The following is a 19,951-nucleotide window of genomic DNA, read 5'->3' on the forward strand; positions in this document are numbered from 1 at the left end:
CATCTGCGTCAGCCGGAAGGTGAGGCATCCGCGGTCGCGGCCCACCCAGTCCGCGAGGACCGGACGGACCGCCTCGACGGTACGGAGGCCGGCCGACGGGTCCGCCAAGCGGCGAGACCACGCCTCCAGCACGGACCGCCGAGATTGGAGCCTCCGCGCTCGAACTACTCCTTCGCCGGGGCGCCCTTCCCCCCTAGAGCGGAGGTCGCTACGCCACCGGTAATCGGCAGCGAGCGCCTCCACCTCCAGGTCCCAGGGTGGCGCCCCGGCGAGCAAGCACGCCGCCTCGAAGGAGACGGTGCGGTATCCTCGGATCGCCCTGACCGCGATCGCGCGCTGCGGACGTCGCAGCGCGGCGACGTTCTGGCGGGTTAGGGCGCGGGTGGTGTTACCTACCCGTGCGGACTCACAAGAGGTCGTATCACCAGTAATTACGCAAATTATAATTTTGCGAGTTTTTATTTTTATTACACGATGTTTTTCCTTCACGATTTCCTACACGATGTTTTGAAGACATTTGTTAAAAACGTATTGCATTAGAAAAATTGCTACCCGCTTGCGGGATTCGAACACCGGTGCTTCGCTAGATACGAATTCACCGGACATCTTATGCCACGACGACAACGAATTCGATCTCTCCGGGCGACAAAATGGAGGTAGCTACCAGCTACCAGGAGGTAGGAGGAAGCAACCGTGTCCCGTGAGCACCTGCGTTCTGCAAAATATAAGACATTTTCAGTCGCGATTTCCACAGTTCGAGGGAATCGGGTGGATTGCCTCGACAGTCCGTCGCCTATAGGCCGAGTCCGCCACGGCAAAACCACGCTTCGAGCACAGCCCGCCGAGATTGAAGCTTCCACGCCTAAACTTTCGCCGCGCCGGGACGCGCCTCTCTGCCAATTGCCGCCACGCACCATTTGAAACGATTTCTAAGCCCCATCCTTAAAACCGAAACACGTTATTGTTTCACGGCAGAAATAGGCGGGGTGGTGGTACCTACCCGTGCGGGATTACAAGTTGTCCTACCACCAGTAGGACTAGAGTTGATGGGGAACCAGTCTCTTTTCTAAAACCTAAGATCATTTTATAAACAAATACATTTTATAATACTAAGTGGCAGAGACCAAACAGAGGCAACATGTATCAAGTATAGATACACGTTTCTGAGGCATCGTAACTGGATTAACGATAGTTTCGAGCGGTGATTGACAACATTGTGGAGCCACTAAAACAGATGATAGCATTATATTATATGTATAAAACTTTTCTATTTAATTTACTATGAATTATAAATGGGAATAGTAGTTGAAACAAATATGGCGTTGCTCTGGAAACAGAGATTTTATTTTAATAGGCAGGACGGTGATACCTACCCGCGCGGGCTCACAACAGGCGGTTTTACTGGTGGTAGGACGTCTTGTGAGTCCGCGCGGGTGGGTACCACCATCCTGCCTATTTCTGCCGTGAAGCAGTAATGCGTTTCGGTTTGAAGGGTAGGGCAGCAGTTGTAGCTATACTGAGATCTTAGAACTTGTATCTCGGGGTGGGTGGCGCATTTACGTTGTGGATGTCTATGGGCTCCAGTAACCAATTAACACCAGGTGGGCTGTGAGCTCGTCCACCCATCTAAACAATAAATAAAAAAAAGGTCCTACCACCAGTGATTACGCAAATTATAATTTTGCGGGTTTCACTTTTATTACACGGTGTTATTCCTTCACCGTGGAAGTCAATCGTGAACATTTGTTGAGTACGTATTTCATTAGAAAAATTGGTACCCGCCTGCGGGAGTCGAACGCCGGTGCATCGCTTCAACACGAATGCACCGGACGTCTTATCTTTTAGGCCACGACGACTTCAAAGTTATTATTTTAATAACTTACAATTACAACTTAATAACATATACAACAGTAGTAAACAGTATATTCACATTATAGGTATCTCACCTGGAAACAGAGAAACGACATTTAAAATCCACTCTCAGTTCCTTAAATTAATTATCTAATTTAATTTATAACAATATGACCGAACATGGCAGATGTCAACCCTTCATTCACAACCATTGTAGACAGCGCCATCTATAGGTATACAGGAACTATGCTGTACAAATGTACTTTAAATAAATATAGTTTCTTTACATAATATGTTTACAAGGAAACAAGGTTCACTGACGCTAATCGTTCTGAGGCTAAAAGCGGGGAACCCTAACACAAAATAATATTAATATGTTGCTGAGTCAACAAAAAATTCTAAGCGATGTAGCAAAGGCGAGTTTTTAACAGTGCATTATTAGTATTGGAATTTTAATTACACTAAAAATGGATAAATATTTACATTTATCTATATGCCCGTCTTGTAGGGCGCTTGCCAAATATGAATGAAATATTTCACCACTTTATCATTGAAAATCTCGTTAGGATTCAGGCATCTGTAAAATATCTTGCGTTTTTATTATGGCTGCCGCTACAGCATCTGTCTATTCATTGGTATTTTTTTAGTTTTATTGCTTAGACGGGTGGACGGGCTCACATCCTACCTGGTATTAAGTGGTCACTGGAGCCCATAGATATCTACAACGTAAATACGTCACCCACTTTGAAATATAATTTCTAAGGTCTCAGTATAGTTACAACGGCTTCCTTCAAACCGAAACGCATTACTGCTTCACAGCAGAAATATTCAGGGTGGTGGTACCTACCTGTGCAGACTCACAAAAGGTCCTACTACCAGTAAACACAATGTTTAAACAAATATTTTCAAGGAAGAGAATGTCAGAAAATCAAACCGCATTTTTCGTGGCCACACATTTCAGTGTTATGTCTCTGCATATCTACGACGGCTGATTGCACATTAGCGTGTCAAGCACAAGGCTTAATGTCTTGTTGTACAGGAAACACTCAGTTCGTGTGTAAGGATCTGTGAAATAGCAGTTAATCGCTTGGAACGAGATTTCCAATATTAATTTAGATTATTTGCTTCGAAGAAAGACTAATTACTCTTATAAATATTGTACTTGATAGCTCTTGCTTTTGGTGAAATAGAAGAAATATTCGCCTGTGACATTAGTGAAGAATCGAATCTATATGTTGTTTTTTGTACAAGCGAGAATTAATTCAGAATCAATGTGTGATAAATAGATTGTGAAGCATATGAGACAGTGACTATTATTACTATTATTAACCGACTTCAAAAAAGGAGGAGGCTCTCAATTTGACTATATGTTTTTTTTTATGTTTGTTACCTCATAACTTTTGACTGGGTGAATCGATTTTGATGGTTTTTTTTTATTAGAAAGCTGACGCTTCCCATGTGGTCCCATTGGTTTTAGACGTTATAATAGCCCTGTATATTTTTTGCTATTGAAGCCATTCTTGGCAATAGAGTATTTTCTTCGGTTTTTGCGAGTCATAGACAGAATTAAAGCTACTTTTACGGTTTTTATTGATATTATATTTATTCGATATAATTTGTCATATTACCAAATAAAAATTACATAGTAAAATTACATAATATGCCATAATGCCCATAACATTATAAAACAATAGGTATATAATATTTATATTTAAAATTACGTTAACAAAACCACAAACTCAGCAAAACTGTCAATCGAAGTAAACAAATTGACTTACCAGCTTTCAAATAAATCCTTCACTAATTAATTAGCTGATTCAATTAAGTCTGAAATGAATTTGGTTGGAGTAGCTGACATTAGTCAATGTCGTTGGATATACATACTTTTATATTAAGTTACCGTTCGCTCAGTTTTATGGTAAAACTATTAATTTTTTTTTATTGCTTAGATTGATGGACGGGCTCACAGCCCACCTGGTGTTAAGTGGTTACTGGAGCCCATACAAATCTAGAACGTAGATGCGCCACCCACCTTGAGATATAAGTTCTAAGGTCTCAAGTATAGTTACAACGGCTGCCCCACCCTTCAAACCGAAACGCATTACTGCTTCACGGCAGAAATAGGCAGGGTGGTAGCGCGGACTTACAAGAGGTCCTACCACCAATTTTATAGGATTGCTTAAATCTGCTACACTTCGTTTTTATCGGTCATAATTTTCACATATGTGCTTCCTGTATGGTATATCTGAAGGACCACAACATGTTTTCCTAGGAGGCCTAAGAAGAGAATTTTCGCATTTGGTAGGTTTGGAGCTCTACTATTGATTTTTAGATCTCCATGAGCGAATGATTCGACTACCCATTGAAACAATTAATATGATACAATTTTTTTTAAATCGGTATAACGATTTTGAAAACGAATGTCATTGTTTGGTTAGTTTACAATGCTGCTTTGAATTATCAAACCGAAACGGAGCTGCCAATCAAACTGACAGGTTTCTATTTAAGCAAGTAATCATAAGGGCGTTCTGTGAGTTTATCAACGGGCCATGCCGGTCGATAAAGTGGAGGCTCGGCTATTGTTACAGTGCCAGTAACTCAAGACCGCGCTTTCAACTGTTGAAAATACGCCTTGGGTATGAACTGAAAACAATGTTTTCGTTTGGTATTAGTTCGATAGAAGGTTAACATTAAAAAATATATTTTGGGAATGTATTATTTGCACGCAACGTACACAGTTTAAGCCAGCAGGGCCCTGAAATTGCGATACTTTAAGAAATATCTTTTTTTCGATGGAAACTAGCGACATCTTGTAGCCCGTATGTTGTTAAAGTTAAAGCATTTAATTATTGTTTAATTAAACACAAAAAATAAAAACACGTGTGGCACTCGGGGACTGCCGCGCTAAAGCTATTGCATAGCATTTTTTATCAGCTTCTGCAATTATAATTAGACAATAATAATTTAATATTAAAACAGTAAAAAATAAGACCAACATTAACAAAAGCCAAACATGAACTGTTCCCTTCACACTCATAAGCTAGACCGCGCGAGATAGAGATGGGCAAACTTTTCATGATGCGCATGCAGTACGACGTCACACCGCGCGCTTATTCACACACACTACACAAGCGCAACATGAATATGTTGAACGCGAGCTACGTGGCGTAGGCGGAGTGGGGTGTCAGGTTTTAGTTTCGTTACGGAATTTCTTGATTCGGTCGCCGCGCTCAAAGCCCGCGATTTATTAAGCTATGCAATAGCTTAATAAATCATACAAGTCTTTATTAGTTATAGACAAATTGATTAAATTTTATCAATTTGTGGCTTCTGATAAATTAGAGGATAGGTAATATGCTACTGTTATATACAGGAGCAGTGAAAAATTAATGGAAGCGAAGCTATCTAGTGGCCGACGCCCGTAAACATTTTTGTTGAGTGCTTGAATTGCATATCTATTACTAATTTATGTGTATTATCTATGGAAAGAGTCTATCAGATAACTTCCAATTAGATTTATGGTTTGCGTATATTTTTAAGATAAGTTCAATAAAAGTATGCTCAGTACCGAGAATTATTGCGTTTATTGAGGTAGAATATTTTTAGCCTTTCATTTCTCTCTATAGTCCCCCAAATACCCCGTGCCAAGCAAAGCAAATGTCAATGGTATTCAAATGAATAGTCACGATGTATCGCTCGCTAAATTTAGTTGCGCCATTACCACGAAGCGCACTGCTTAGTCGATTATTTGTCGGTAACTACGAACAAATCTATTATTGATTACGCAATAACGCAAAAATATTAATCGGATTATTCCCACTAATGCCTCATACTAGCTGTGATACGTTTTCCATTCAAAACGAGGTTTGTAAACTTATTATAAGGTATATATCGGTATATCGTACACACTTATTAATGACTATAGGTAGAGAACTATGTATACTAGAGGTCCCGCAGTAGTCGAAATTCGACTATAATTAATTGGAATTATATAATAAGTTTGTACACTATTATGATTGTATTTTATACTTCTATAATCACAAATTTCGCCAAAGCTACAAAATTATTAATAAAGACAAACAATATTTAATCTATTTTCAATTTGACCACAGACGTCAAGAACAAAAGTTTGACAATAAATAGTATGCATGCGTGTGTGCGTCAAATACATGGTATGTAGTGTGTATAATGTTTTTTTTATTGATTTAATGTATCTTTTAAGCATTATTTTTAAAAAATATTAGTATTGCGCACTTCAACTCTATATTCTCTATAAGTGTGGAAAATTTCATTCCGCGCAATTTTCGTAAAAAGGTATACAATGTTTTTGCTTCACGTATTAATATATAGGTATTGTTTTTACCGATTTCATTATATTTGTTTTTTTTTAGGTTTCGTTGTTGAAACAACCCAACTGTAAGTGTGTTTTTAATGCATGGCAGTAATAAAAATAAACGATTATCAAGTTCCAGCAGCAAAAGCTACCTGTCAACTGACAATGATGTAGAGACGACAAGATTCGCTTCCGACGAATTGATGAACACGCATTTGAAAAACGCTTCGCTTTAGACCGCGTTCACGGATTTATTACAAAAGCTCAAAATTAACAGATCCTAATAATTTGTTTAAAAATAAAATCATCTGCGCAAATATATTCAAATAGATAATATCAGATCATGTTTTTTTTTTTTTAGAAATAACCAAAAACTAATAAAGCCCAATTCTTGGTTACGTAAATATCCAACTAATGGATTCCCAGAAAACGGGCATCAAACGACTAGAATTTTAGACGAAAACACACGCGAGCAAGATAATATCAGATCAAGATAATTTCTATGGAAACAACCAAAAACTAATAAAGCCCAATTCTTGATTACGTAAATATCCAACTAATGGATACCCAGAAAACGGGCATCAAACGACTAGAATTTTACACGAAAACACACGCGAGCAAGATAATATCAGATCAAGATAATTTCTATGGAAACAACCAAAAACTAATAAAGCCCAATTCTTGATTACGTAAATATCCAACTAATGGATTCCCAGAAAACGGGCATCAAACGACTAGAATTTTACACGAAAACACACGCGAGCAAGATAATATCAGATCAAGATAATTTCTATGGAAACAACCAAAAACTAATAAAGCCCAATTCTTGGTTACGTAAATATCCAACTAATGGATTCCCAGAAAACGGGCATCAAACGACTAGAATTTTACACGAAAACACACGCGAGCAAGATAATATCAGATCAAGATAATTTCTATGGAAACAACCAAAAACTAATAAAGCCCAATTCTTGATTACGTAAATATCCAACTAATGGATTCCCAGAAAACGGGCATCAAACGACTAGAATTTTTACACGAAAACACACGCGAGCAAGATAATATCAGATCAAGATAATTTCTATGGAAACAACCAAAAACTAATAAAGCCCAATTCTTGATTACGTTAATATCCAACCAATGGATTCCCAGAAAACGGGCATCAAACGACTAGAATTTTTACACGAAAACACACGCGAGCAAGATAATATCAGATCAAGATAATTTCTATGGAAACAACCAAAAACTAATAAAGCCCAATTCTTGATTACGTAAATATCCAACTAATGGATTCCCAGAAAACGGGCATCAAACGTCTAGAATTTTTACGCGTAAACACACAAAAGCAACACGAAAACGAAACGCCGAGCTTAATCCATTCGAACAAATTAAACAAGCAACGAAAAGAGAAAATGAAAATATCAAATAACTTCGGATAAAAGCATTTCCGTGTTATTTGCGAGCTACTGAATACAGTGGCCGCTCGTGAGAAGCGAGCTTGTATTGCGGGATTGTCTTATTGGAATTCGTTTTTGTGTTCGACGTTTTCAAAGAAATAATCTTTCATGTGCTTTATTATTTAGCCGTTTTTATGGAGTCACGTGTGAACACTCGAATAATTCGCCGAATTGTAACCGACTTACTCTGAGCGCGAAGCGGCGATACAGTTCCTATTCTATTTTAAGCACAAAAGTCGCAAATCTAAAATAAATGTGGAACAATAAAATATAAAAGCTAACGAATTTCTTATAACATACGAATGTCGTATACATTTCGTAACTTTGACTCGCCATCGTAAAATACGAATGAAATGAAATTTCTATAAATTACGTTTTGTTTGAATCATATTGTTATATAGAGCATGAGGGAAATTCTCTTAATTCTTTGTAAGTTTCATTGTTATGTTTACCGGTCTTAAAGGAAAACGACAATCAGATATTACTTAGCAGAATTAATCATCTAATAATATATCTTGAAATTTTGTTATTTTTGGAACTATTATACTAAACAATATTTTAGGGTTCCAAATTAAAAAAAAACGTATCATACAAATGGCAAAGCTACAGGTTTTTATGGCTTTTGTATTTTATTTATCGATATAACCACTACTATTTTTGATTTAGATTTTTTTACAATAACTCCGTATGTTAAGGGAAGAGAATATTCGACACTTAATATTTATGAAATCAAAGTCAAAGATCTATCTTCCCTCACAGAATTAGAAACGAACCAAGATGTTGATAGTTCGAATCGACGCTTGAAAGGCAAAAGTGACTAAGCGACAATAACTGCTTTGTACATAAATGATAGGCAATAACCATATTCGATGCGCAAAAAAAATATATTTCTAGGTTTATTAAAATCATTTCAATCCTACAGCTACTAGCTAGATTCTACTACAGCTAGATTCGTTAAAATAAATTTTGTTTTCAGGTATTTCAACTTTAAATTGTCTAATGTAAAGTTCACGCATTGTCGCTTAGTCACGTTTGCCTTTCAAGCGTCGGAATGTATTCTGGAATGAACTTTTAAAGCTTAACAATCAGAAAACGAGATATTATAATGTCGAAGATACTACAAAGAGAGTTAGTTGTATTAGCTAATGACAGAATGACTAAATCGTTGAATGATTTTAGGAGATACTTAGAAGAGCTTGAAAGATTTAAGAACGATCCTGAAACTATCAATGGAAGTCACGATTGCCTATTTTCATAAATTCAAACAGCTTTCTTCATTTGTAAGTATATTTTTATAAACTTCTATAAAATAACTATAAAATTGAAATGCGCCCTGATAACTTACAAGATAAAGCTTTTATTTGGTAATATGTAGTTTTAGTGTAGAACAGGATACGTGTAGTCCACGATAGTAAGAATTGGAAGGCATTTTTCAATTAGTAAAGTATGTATATAATACATATCGACGCTTGAAAGGCAAACGTGACTAAGCGACAATAACTGCTTTGTACATAAATGATAGGCAATAACCATATTCGATGCGCAAAAAAAAATTATTTCTAGGTCTATTAAAATCATTTCAATCCTACAGCTACTAGCTAGATTCTACTCCAGCTAGATTCGTTAAATATTTTTTTTCCTTCAGGTATTTCAACTTTAAATTAGTCTACTGTAAAGTTTTACGCATTGTCGCTTAGTCACGTTTGCCTTTCAAGCGTCGATATATACTCACTAAACTAAGGATGGCTTAAATTTAAAGAAAGCCACGGAAGTTGATGGATGATTCCTTATTGGATATTATAAAAGTTGGAACGATAGTGGTACTAACTGGTCTCAGCTCTATTAAAAACGTCTCTTCTATTTAGATAAACTTTGTATTGCTAATATATAGCTATGTTAATGTCATTGATATAAAATTACTATATTTTTCTGACTTTTAAACAACTAAAACGCAATGTACTACTTACTACATGTCTGACACTAATTTGGATTGAACATTGGAGCGAGATATTTATGAATTGGTAACTAGCTTGGCCTTGAGATATTTATTAGTTGTTCATACATTTCTTTTTACTGCCTAATAAAATAGCCTTTGAAGAAACAAATCTTTGAATTATGGAGATGCTGTTTTAGCTCAAAAAATCTCGAAATCGTGACCAAATAAGAATTTAGAAGTTTTAAGTTGAAACCTGCGACACGAAGTTTTGAACCATGTTTAATTAGTTCTAAGGTCATTACTATGCAACATTTTGGTCCACAAACTTTTAAGCTTTCATAATAATTAGTATAAAAGTTAGAAGAACTGTAGTGATGAAAATGATCTTTGAGCAGTAATTACTTATTTCACATATAATTATTAATTTCATAAATATAAAATTAATGATATTTTTTTATTTTTTACACAAGGAAAGTAAGGCATGCGATTCTTGTATAGCCTGCTGGACTGCCTAATGGCCTGCTGTGACGTGTACTATTTAATTGTTCTCGCCAAGCCAGTCACCCTGAGTGTTTTTGTGTATCGTGGTAGTCCGAGCTTAGGGAGGAGCTTAAGTAGGAAAACGGACCCTGGCAGTAGAGCGGCAAAACATTAGGAAGAAGAAGATGAAGTGGTAGTCCGAGCTTAAATCCAATGGAAGATGTACGCCCGGTTTCACTAGCGAACTTATCAGTATAGTTACAACGGCTGTCCCATCCTTCAAACCAAAACGCACTACTGCTTCACGGCAGAAAAAGACGGGGCGGTGGTATCTACCCGTGTGGATTCACAAGTAATTACCAGTAATTACGCAAATTATAATTTTTCGGGTTTGATTTTTATTACACGATGTTATTCCTTCACCGTGGAAGTCAATCGTGAACATTTGTTATGTACGTATTTCATTAGATAAATTGGTACCTGGCTGCGGGATTCAAACACCGGTGCATCGCTAGAGACCAATGCACCGGACGTTTTATCCTTTAGGCCATAACGACTTTATCTTGTAGGCCACGACGACTTACTTACATTCTACTTCTATTCTATTTGTAATTAGATATATCCTTATAGCTGTTTTATAAATGTGGATAAGTTATTATAGTTTTAATGAAATATGAAGTGGTCACACCAAGGCTATGCATCAGGTTTCAACTAGCTTTCACAGTCAATTAACAAATGAGTTCCTTGCCAGATCTTTTCAGTAGGTTGCGATTACGATCCAGTGGTAGATACAGCGAAGAACTGCTCTTACTAGAGCAATGTTAGCAAAATCTCTCAGACTAAGACCCAAGAGCTCGCCTCCCAGTCCAGAGAAGTAGAAATAGCCCCTCGAGGCTAACAGTGAAATGATCTGACCTCCTAATTAATCCAAATGGTTTAGTATTATATTCCCATAAGGTGCGTGAATTAGCGTGAATTATTAGCGGTTCCACAGTCAATATGCCTACCTATCCATGTTAAATACAGATAATAAACACACATTACTTAACACATTGAGTGCTTACCACTCGTATCCGAGTGAGGATGGGCCCTATTAGCGGTGCCGCCCACTCGGATACGAGTGAGCAGCAAGTGAATTTTGTAGTTGTCAGAAGCCACCGGCGATTGTGGCGAGTGTACGTTGGTTTGCGTGGCCACTCTGCCAATACATTCGACTTACGAAAACGCGTATTGGTTTTATATTTACAGTTTAATAGTGACTGGTACACACGATCATATCAAAGGTATTGTTCGATCAAAATGGATAGTAGGGCTGGGACATCTAGAAGTAAAAATAGATCGAAAACATCAACACCTAGTAGTAGAAAAAAACGTTGGTTGAGTGATGACTCGGAAGGTTCTGAAGGATTTAGTAATGAAGAAGTGTGTTCGCAACGAGCTCAGGAGGAACAGTTGTCTTCAAGTTCAGAGGAATCTAGTTGCAGCAGTGATGACAGTATCTTTGATACAAGACTGAAACTGAAAACGCTCAGCCGTGGACCACCAGCTCAGTCTTCAAGGTCATCTGCCGCAAAGACGACGAAAAATTTTGTTTTAACTTTTGTGTGAAGAAATTACCTTCAGTGTTTTAATTAAACTTATAATTATGATTTTTATACGTTTGATTGTATTGATAATTATGATTATATCATTACTTCGCTTAGATTTAAGACATTTATGCCTTCTTAAATAAATAACCATTAAGTGCGTGTTATATTTTAAACTTAAGCTTATAGTTATGATTATATCGTTACCTACTTTGCTCAGATTTAAGATATTTATACCTTCTTAAATAAATAACCATTCAAGTGCGTGTTATATTTTAAACTTAAACTTATAATTATGATGTTTTTGATACTTTTGATTGTACTCCGATCCGAGAAAACACCTTTTTCGGATCCGAGTGTCCGGCATTTGGCGTGCTATGTGCCGACCACTCGGATCCGAAAAAGGTGTTTTTTTATTAAAATAATAATATTATCAACATACTTTCATCCATATTTTTAAACATACATATATACTTACAATATACGCTATAAAAATAATTGGTTTCTGGCTAATAATTTTATATCATTTCGTCGGCAGCAAATGTGTTAACTTTTACTTGTTGACATTTTACCATGTCAAGTCATCTTCGACAAATCGATTCTGAGAAATGATTATGATGGTATAAATTGTAATTGGTTCTAACATTTTGGTAACAGAATATGCTATGGTCTATTATAACTGACGACCTATAAATAAAATAGTACAGACTATCCGGTCCTCAAATATTAAATGCTAATCTGCATTACATTAAAAATGATAGGATAGCTTTTGATCCACCACTAGGTATCTTGCCCACTTCACATACGAGATGTTCCTTTATTTGCTAGTTGAACAAGCTCACTTGGTGTTTACTGGTTACCGAAGCTCATAAACATCATAATATGAATGCCAGTACCATCCAGTAACAGTACCATCAACATTATAGATGGAAGTTATTTTTTTTTTTCTTTTTTTTTATTGATCTTGTACCAAACAAGCATATGACCATCGGATGCTGAGTGGTTAATCGTCGCTAATGGATGTTAAAATGCCAGGGATAGAGCCAAGCCACTGAATACTCTCCATAAGCCTCGTTTTAAAAAGGTTATCTCATAGCGCTCTGGAAACACCGTGGAGGGAAGTTTATTTCAAAGTCGGATGTTACATGGCAAAAAATCTCTGCAAACGCACGATAGCTGAACCCAGTGGTTCTAGCTAATATATATGAACTCTGCTTCGACAGAGGGGAGTACAATAAAAAAATTACATGATGGAATCATCTCAAACAATTCCTCAAAAGCATAATATGTTCCATGGAAAGTGAAACGCACAACTTAGATTTGCGTCAGTATAATGTATCCGTACTGATCAGACTATACCTAAGCACCAGGAAAATTAATAAAGATAGGGTATATTTTGAGTAGGCGGCATTTCACTAAATGAGCTCGAATGACCCGTGAGATCATCTATGGCACTTTGACATAAATTTGAAAAGTAATACCTCGGTATTAAGTAATACCTCGGTATTACTTTTCAAATTGCTTTCGGTTCGGACGAAGGTCGATAGTAAAAATAGCTAAAAAGACTTAAAATTTAATTTTTATTTTTTATAGACAGAACTGTCGCGCCTTTGCATATGAATGTATTCGACAATATCTCTAGCAATTAATTTTTGAAGCAACGAACTAAAATTTCACAATACACTTTTAAAGTTTTGTGAATCTAAATAATATAAACTTAGGTGTTTCATTAAACTATAATTTTGTGCTCGTACTTTCAACGCGAACCAATTTCAAGAACCAATATGTCATGGGTAAAATATCCTTAAATTATTACGAGTATTGAATGACTCAATTAAGTGGTTAATGTAATATGTAGAATTGAGATTTTGAGGGTAATACTGTTCTCTACAAACTCCAGAAAACACTTAACAGCACAGAGGCCCTGAACTCATTCATATATCACATAGTTATAGATATTCAACATATCACATAGTACAACATACATATATTATTTGTAAACTGAATACAAATAAAACTACATAAAACATTATTCAATATAAAACGCCAATCGTTTATTCTCGCCACGAGATTCTCGATATTAACGGCGAACCAATATACCGCCGCTGTAAGCCAGGTAAATAGAGCGGGTACCGAGCCCGCGTACCCGGGATCACGGTCGCTAATTCAATTAATGGGTCCGGGCTAACTATTACTGGATTGTGACGTATTTATTTGTACTACCTACGCGGTCAGTTGTTTCCCTCGGTATTTAAGTTTGGGCAAAACCTATTTATTTTGGCGTATGCTCTACGTGATCCGGGTATTTCTGTACCGGGTTATATAAGCTGTTGAGTTTTTATGATAAATCGTTTATAGTTCATCACTAAGTCACTTCATTGTTCTATTTGTTTATTTTGATTATCTCAAGCAGAATCAGAAAAGTTAATTCCCTCCGGTTTGAAGAATCAAGCCGCCACTATTCGATATTTAATTAGACCTCATATATTTAAAATATCAACAGTCTAATAGGCTCCGAAAAGCGATTAACATTAAGTGGGCCGTGCGCTTGTTCACTCGTGGTGCAATCACCGTTGCACACATATAAACAAAAAGCCCGCCATGGCTTACGCGAGTGTGGTGTTCGCTCACGCGGCGCGCAAACACGTCTATGTGTAAATGTCCCTTCGGAACAAGGTGACACTTTACAAAACTTGCATAAGACCCGTCATGACTTACGCGAGTGTGGTGTTCGCTCACGCGGTCCGCACACACGTAGACACCCTCCAATCCCTACAATCTCGCTTTTGCATGTTAGTCGTCGGAGCTCCTTGGTTCGTGAGGAACGTCGACCTACACGACGGCCTCGAATCGATCCGCAAACACAAGAAGTCAGCGTCGGAACGTTACTTCGATAAGGCTATGCGTCATGATAATCGCCTTATCGTTGCCGCCGCTGACTACTCCTCTAATCCTGATCACTCAGGAGCCAGTCACCGTCGTCGCCCTAGACATGTCCTTACAGATCCATCAGATCCAATAACTCTTGCATTAGATGCCTTCAGCTTTAACACTAGGAGTAGAGACTCCGGTAACCGTACTCGTCGAACTCGGCAAAGAGTTCGTGCAACCTAACCGATGCATCAGCCCGCTGAGTTTCTCGCCGGATCTTCTCACCGGGTCGCGATTCCGACCCGGTAATAGATTCATTCGCGAAGCAGCTGCTCTTGAGTTGTTAGGTCTACTTCGGAGGCGCTCGGGCAGCTGTTAGCAAATCCCACCCCAGTCTTTGCTCGCCCACCTGCTCTGGTGAAACTGGAAAGGCCTCCGGGCCACCAGTAAAGCCTCAATCATGGAAAAAAACGTGTGGCACTCGGGAACTGCCGCGGTAAAGCTATTGCATAGCATTTCTTATCAACTTATGCAATTATAATTAGACAATGATAATTTAATATTAAAACAATAATAAAACAAGACCACGCTATATTAAACATTAATAAAAGCAAAACATTAACTGTCCCCTTCACACTCATAAGCTAGACCGCGCGGGAGAGAGATGGGCAGACTTTTCATGATGCGTATGCAGTGTGACGTCACACCACGCGCTTATTCACAAACAGTACACAGGCGCAACATGTGAATGTGTTGAACGCGAGCTACATGGTAGGCGGAGTGAGGGGTGTTAGGTTTTTTTCGTTACGGAATTTCATGATTTCAGGCTCAAGGCTCGCGATAAAATCTATGCAATAGCTTAAAACACATTAAAACATGCAATTATCAATACAATTTTATACAATTTAAAATCTTTGTGCACGCAGCACAGTAAAATCAGTCAGATTGTGCCTGATACATTTTAAAATCGATGACTCCGGTCTATAGAGCCCGGTTCGTTAGTAAGCGTAATGAAATCTGATACGTTACGTGACCGGGGCTGTCCTTGTTAGCTTTGTTTGAGTTTATTCGAAATGCTGTTAAAGTAGACTGAAAATGCAGTGCTGATATATCGGGTGCTTCAATTTAGGAACTGTACTTTCAGTTACAGTTCTCATCATGCTTTACCATCTTTACTTTTGGGTCTCTTCTGTAGATGTTGTTATCGATTGTGACGTCAATAATAAAGAACTAATACACAGTAATGAAAGACACCGTTTATTCCGTGAGATGGTACATGTGTTTACATAATGACCGGCGTCGGGCGTATTAATATGTATATAGATTACTATTTAAGTTGTCGTAGCCTAAAGGATAAGACGACCGGCGCATTCGTATGAAGCGATTAGACTATGCCGGTGTTCAAACCCCGCGGGCAGGTACCTACCAATTTTTTTCTAATTAAATACGTACTCAACGAATGTTCACGATTGATTTCCACAGTAAAGGAATAACATCGTGTAATAAAAATCAAACCCGCAAAATTATAATTTGCGTAATTATTGGTGGTAAGACCTCTCGTGAATTCGCGCGGGTATGTACCACCACCCTGCCTATTCCTGCCGTGAAGCAGTAATTCGTTTGAAGGGCGGATTAGTAAGTAGTTCACACGACCGTATTTATATATAAAAATAGGCGGCTTGGTAAAATAATGAAAAGATTCACAGCAGACATAACTTGGACCTGTGTCTCGTTCAATTAGCAACGAGTCTTTGTTCAATTCTGGGTTCAGTAGTGAATGTATCCAACCGTAAATCAGTTAAGCCACGTATTACTAAATCAAATGAATATCACGCAGCAACCCCGAAAAAACCAATCCAATTCGCCAAGTCACAATTCTGATAAAATCACCTTATTGAGTATAAAGTCAGGGGCGAAACGAAACAAAAAAAAAAAAACAATAGGACCGGACCCAATCAGACTGGACCTTATTTGTCAGTTCAGTCTAATTGATACGAGGACTGCCTCTGTCGGAAAGGATACAATACGAGCTTATACGGTCCCAAGAACCGCGATTTAGTGCCAAATACTTTGATATCTTATACAGCTTTTGGACTTACGATTTTGATTATTTCTATGTGATAGACCGTATATATCCTGGAGAATGCTTTGATGATTTGTTTGAGGAGATCTCTTTCTGTCGCCACAGACCACTGAATAGTTCAAACATGTTTATCAGAAACACTGGTTTGAAAGATTCCCAAAACTATGCGACTAGATTCAGCTCGTTTTCAACTCCCTGTGTTCCCTGATCTCTACTCCATATTCTATTTAAGCTATGATTGAGGTTGCTAGGGACTTGGACGTACCACTTGGATTGTCATAGTCCACGAACGATATTACTCAATCACCATTTAAGTAGGCAAGTTTTGTATTTTTAATTAGCAATTATTTGTATTTTTTGGTTGCATTAGCAGCTTATAAAGTTGTATTCGTCAGGTAAGAGCTTCATAGAAAAGTGAATATTGGAGTCATTATTACTGCTTAAGCCTAAGAAATACGTTACGTTTTTACAAGTTTTTATTTAATCTACAATATTTGCATATTATGTTTGCTTAAGTGAAATCTTGCAAGTTAAATTAGAATCGTCTTATTCTCACCTGCTTAAAAATTAATAATACAATACGTAAATTGATCTGGATGGAAGGAAGTGTAAGAAAAAAAAGTATGGATTTTATAAAATAAATGTAAACCAGGAAATGTCGCTACAGGTTTTTATATTATATAACTTTACTAATCAAATCCAGCTTGCTTTGTTCGCCGATATTTGATTCGACTTCATTATCAAACTTGACATCACTCGTTAAGCTAATCTGTAGGTTCCCTGAAAATTAAATATTATCCGCATGTACTGGAAATTAATGCGAAACAGCTAGACTATTTCGCTATAGAACAAACACATTTCGATTATTGTGAATATAAATATATAGATAATGTTACATGCTGATGCGTTATAAAAAAAGGGATTTCTGTTTCTCTGCCTAAGCTTTGAGAAGTTATGGAAACGTAGCCTAACAAGTAGGTCAGCTCACGGGGCTCAAACCTGGAGGCGTTGCTGACACTAGGTCTAGCAAGAGCAGTGCTTTGCAGAATCTACCACCGGATCGGAAACGCGACCCACTCAGAAGATCCGGCGAGAAACTCAGTTGGCTGTGTCTATGGGTTAATCCACTCACCAAGTCCTTCGTCGCAAGCGAAGGGTTCGATGAGGACGGTGACCTGTGCTTGTGGTACCTAAAAGCACCGTTAATGGATCGAGAGGATCCGTAATGACGTGGCGGCTACGACAAGAGGGTTTTCATGTCGTGTCGCCTTTTCGAAGCGGGCAAGGTATAGTTGCAACGGTTGCCCCACCCTTCAAGCCAAAACGCATTACTGCTTCACGGCAGAAATAGGCAGGTGGCACCTACCCGTGCGGGCTCACAGGTGCTCCTACCACCAGTGATAAAAAATTACGTGTGCAATTCACACGTGGTAGAAGTGAAACCTTCCAAAATTAAAATACAATTATCCTAAACGTCTTAAGTATATGTAAAATTTTGTCATTAGTAAATAATTGTAAGGTAGCTGTGAATTGATATTTTAATTTCACGTATAATCCTAAATTATAATTCACTACAAGAGCTTTCATACACACGTTAGTATTAAAAAATCTCACAGATGGCGCTGTATTAAATAGTATGTATATTTCTGTCTCATTCTTTGCTGGCTTCATCCTACACATTTTTGTATTTGTGTCTCTTACCTGTCGTTTTTTCCGTTGCATCCGGTTTGAAATCACAACGATTCTAAAGAAGTTTTCACTTCAAAAATTAAAATAGAATTAGTGCAGCGTTTAAAATTCATTTAACGTAATTCATAAAACATTTCATGGGAAGTCGCAATTGAATGGCCCCAATAAGTCTCATCGAATACACAGCGAAAATGCAAATGAATCCCGGGCGAGAGTCGGGCCACTCCAAACACAACGCTCCGGCTCCGCAAATACTTGACGACAAATAGCCCAAACAAACTTTACACTGCATTAATAGGGTACTGTCGTTTTAAAGAAAATGTAATACAAATAGCCGAGGGCGATGTAGCGGAGTGTTGCCAGATTCTTTTTTGTATTTTCACAGGATTTTATTGGTTCGTTGTAAGTATTTTTGAGGGTAGGTCAACTTATTTTTAGCTCAGGCTTTTTTTATTGCTTTTTTTGTTGGCAGAAAAGCGTACGACCCAGCTGATGGTAAGTGGTTACCGTCACTTGTAGACGTCAGCAAGACCAAGGACATAGCCAAGTCACGACCTACTGTAAAGTTAAGATTTGATCTTTTAATTAAAAATATTAAGAAAAAATAAATACTGTCACTACATTTTCATCCGTTTCCAAGTAAATGAGCGACTTGTAATAAAATTTAATAAAAGTTAGTCGGTTGTTCTCAAATTATATTTGATAAAAAATATTCTATTAAATTAAAATATTTTATTTAAACTTCCTGAAGTAAATGAAAGGCACTTAAAAAGTAAATGAAACGCAGTTAATGGAATTTGCAAGGCGCCTTAAATACTTTGTGTGATCATTACCGAGTTTTTAAATTCTTATCGTCATGTAGCTTTCGTTTTTACCTTATTATGAAATTGGTGTACATGCATGAAATAAACTCATTTTTATTTACTTAAAACTACGAAGGAAGGTTATATTACCTGGAGCCACACTACCTGGAGCCATTGCGGTCATCCACAGTGCATTTCCAAAGGTCTTTTTTGCCACGTACCATCCGGCTATGGAATGAGCTCCCCTCCACGGTGTTTCCCGAGCGCTATGACATGTCCTTCTTCAAACGAGGCTTGTGGAGAGTATTAAACGGTAGGCAGCGGCTTGGCTCTGCCCCTGGCATTGCTGAAGTCCATGGGCGACGGTAACCACTCACCATCAGGTGGGCCGTATGCTCGTCCGCCTACAAGGGCAATAACGACCCAACCAACTAATGTATAGCGAAAAAATCAGCAAATGATTAAAGTTAATTTAGTGGCCCAACATCAATGTTACAGTTCGTTAGATCGTATCATATCTATATCAGAGCGCGTGTGCCATCCGATCTGACAGCTACGGTGTTTGTTAACAAACTTCTAACTAGTGTTCAGTGGAATCAACTCTGTTTACGGCTGCTAGGTACAAAACACCTTATTTCAATGGGCACAAAGTCGAGAATCCTACTAATATTTTGGTGGCCACTATGTTTTTTGATGAGACAAACGAAGCCTTGAATCCGTGCGTAACTAAACAAGTCTTCCATAAATTTATTTTATTGCACTGAACTGGAGTTTTAAGTAGCTACATGAGGTCGTAGACTTCACGTAAATGCTGTAAACAACCTGGACGTGACGTGACGCAAGGCACAAGGATTATTATCCT

This window comes from Bombyx mori, chromosome 17 (assembly GCF_030269925.1).
Source record: "Bombyx mori chromosome 17, ASM3026992v2".
NCBI lineage: Eukaryota > Metazoa > Arthropoda > Insecta > Lepidoptera > Bombycidae > Bombyx > Bombyx mori.